This window comes from Tupaia chinensis, unplaced genomic scaffold, assembly GCF_000334495.1.
Source record: "Tupaia chinensis unplaced genomic scaffold, TupChi_1.0 Scaffold000182_1, whole genome shotgun sequence".
Classification (NCBI taxonomy): Eukaryota; Metazoa; Chordata; class Mammalia; order Scandentia; family Tupaiidae; genus Tupaia; species Tupaia belangeri.
The window spans coordinates 2,393,284-2,396,688 of NW_006159657.1; positions in this window are offsets into that span (position 1 = coordinate 2,393,284).

Sequence of the window (3,405 nt, forward strand, 5' to 3'; positions counted from 1 at the left end):
CTGAGTGCCCACACATGAGACGCGGCACAGAGTCTTGTGCCCCTGCAAGAATTTTCACATCGGGACCAGCAGTTAGCATAATGGCTATGTTGCTGGACTCCCACGTAGTCGACCGCGGTTTGCGTCCCGGACCCGGTGGTTTAAAACCTCACGCCGGGCGCGTGTGCGTGTGTGCCCAAGATCCCGAGAGGAGAATGGAGGAGAAGGGATTGTGGCGTGACCATCCCCCCTGGGGGGTGATTTCTTGCTTTCTGTCTCTATGTCTCTCACTGTCTGGCGAGCGCACGCGCCCTATAGTGAAAACCTCTCCCCCCCCCAAAAAAAAGAATTTTCACATCAAGAAGGTTGCCCTGCTCAGGGGGAGGGAGTCAGGGTTTGGAAAATGGGTTCTCCAAAGCCATGCCTGCGTGGCCTGTCATCCATGGTGGAGGACAAGCAGCTGGACAAGCAGTAAAGCAGCAGTCACTTTTTTATGTGACATTCAATCCATTTTCTTACATTCATTCCTTGGAAAGGTCTGGAGCTCTGAGGCAGGCTGATTCGGATCAGCTTCTTACTGGCTGTGTAGCCTTGGGCAAGTTACTCAGCCTCTCTGAGGCCTGGGTTCCTGGGGTGGGGGGGGGTAGATTTAGGGCATAGTTAGATACTATTTTTATTTTCTTTTTCTGGTTTGAACCTTTTTAAAGAAACAAAATGGAAGTAAAATTTACGTAACATAAAATTAAACAATTCGAAGTGACGGTCATTTATGAAGTTGCGCAACACCTCTGTCTAGTTCCAGAACATTTTCATCACCCCAAAAGAAAGCCCCACATCCATTGGGGCACTCCCTATTCCTCTGGTAGTTCTTTTAAGTTTTTGCCATAGGGTACATGTGCTTACTGGAGAGAGACAGAGAGAAAGTGAGAAGTAACCCCTTAAGGGGCATGGCCACACTGCAATCCCTTCTCCATTCTCCTCCTGGCATTTGGGGCACACGTGCACAGCATGATGTTTAAGTCACCAGGTTGGGGACTCAAACTGTGGTTGGCCATGTGGGAGTCCATCACTTTGACCACATGGCACCTGCTGCCCCCGGCCCCCCTGTAGTTCTTGAGCATGAGCTTCCAGCACTATTGGACTTTTCTCTGTCTCCTGGGTTGAGCTCCTGAAGAGGAAATGGTGTTTTTCAACTGGGCGGCTACCGAGTGCGTGGAGTGAGCTGCCTGGGGTGGTGTGTGTGTGAACCGTTCATGCATTTTAGCATGGTAGAGAGGCATGTAACCACCACCACAAGCACTATACAAAACAATCCAGTCACCCCAAAGGTTCCTTCTTGTTGCCCTGTGGTCATCCCCACCCCACCTCCAACCCCTGACAACCATTGACCTGTTTCTGTTCCTGGTTTTAGCTAGTCCGGAATGGCATACCAATGGGACCCTATGGTATATGAGCCTTGGAGTCTCATATATTTGAGTTTCACCCAAGTGTGGCATGTGTCAGTCCTTTCCTTTTTATCGCTGAGTAGCATAGCAGTTCGAGTATTGTCACCCCTTTCTCCATTCACCCGTGGAGTTCCTGCGTTGTCTCTAGTTTGGGGCAGTCATGAATAGACTGCTATAAGCATCCAGATACAAGGTTTTTGTTTGTTTTGGTTTTGTTTTTACTTTGCTATAGGGTGCGAGTACTTGCAGGTGAGAGAGAGAAAGTGAGAAATCCCCCTCCCAAAGGGGATGACTATGCCATAATCCCTTTTCCATTCTTCTAGGCTCTGGAGCACGCACACATGCATATCCAGTGTGATTTTCTTTCTTTTCTTTCTTTCTTTTTTTTTTTTGGAGAGGTTTTCGCTATAGGGCGCGTGTGCTCGCCAGACGGAGAGAGACAAAGAGACAGAAAGTGAGAAATCACCCCCCAGATGGGGAAGATCACGCCGCAATCCCTTCTCCATTCTCCTCTTGGGATCTTGGGCATGCATGCACATGTGCCCGGTGTGAGTTTTAAGCCACCGAGTCCGGGACGCGAACCGCAGTCGACTATGTGGGAGTTCAGTGACATAGCCATTACACTAACTGCTGGTTCCCTCCACTGTGCTTTTCAAGCCATTGGGTTTGGGACTCGAACCATGGTTGGCTTTGTGGGAATCCAGCCCCTTAACCACCATGCCATGCCACCTGCTGGTTCCTTTTTTTAATAGCCAGAGAATCTGCCTCACCAGAAAGAGATGGTCATGTCTCGGTACTTTCTCCATCTCTCTACCCTGTCAGGATTTGGGGTATGCACACATATGTACCCCATCTGATTCTCAAGCCACTGGACAGGGATTTGAACAGTGGTTGAACACACAGGATAGAGCTCCCTTAGCCACAGGGCCACCTCCACCTCCCCCTTTTTTTATGTTTGTTTCTTTCATGAGAAAGGGAGAAAGAGAGAGACAAGCACCTTCAACAGGGTCTCACATCACGATCTTCCCCCGTGGCCTTTCCCAGCCAGCCAAGCACAGGCAGAAGCAGGTGCCCCCAGCCTGTACAGGCCCACAGGGGAACAGAGAGTCAGACCTGTCTTCCATGTGGCCTCCAGCGTTGTGGAGCACTTTGCTACCTCAGCGCCACCATGGCCCAGCCAACACAATTCTTCTTATTCTAGATTTTCCTTTTCCAAATTTTGTAGCGCACGTCTCCTTTTGTGAAAGATACAGCAATATACTTTATTAACTTTTAAGTTATTTATGTTATTAAAATAGAACGCCTTTTTTTTTTTTTTGGAGAGATTTTCACTGTAGGGCGCGTGCGCTCGCCAGACAGACAGAGAGAGACATAGAGACAGAAAGCGAGAAATCACCCCCCCAGGGGGGATGGTCACGCCGCAATCCCTTCTCCTCCATTCTCCTCTCGGGATCTTGGGCGCGCACACACACGCGCCCGGCGTGAGTTTTAAGCCACTGGGTCCGGGACACGAACCGCGGTCGACTACGTGGGAATCCAGCGACATAGCCATTACGCTAACTGCTGGTTCCCAAAATAGAACGACTTAATAAAAGGGCAGTTATACTGACTGTCCCTCTTTTCCAGCCTTCCTCCTGACTCGATTTTTGATTACCGTCAGTAAACATGGGCTTGTCATTCATTTCAATATTTACTAACCTCAGAGCACTGTACAATGCAAGACAGTGTAATGATGAATAATCACGTTCTCCAGGTAACTTCCATGCCTGCCATATACTGAGGTGCTTTGAAAGGAGTTCTTTACCTTCCCACCTTTATTTATTTATTCTCGTTTAATTTGTTTCATCCATTCATTCCTAGCTGGAGGCCGTTTATTTACTTTCCGAACGCATGCGTACTCCAGGCGGCTGGAGAGGACCATTGGGCCCTGCGGCCCCACCTCCCGACGCCGACCATTGGCCGGTTCCACCATCACGCTCCT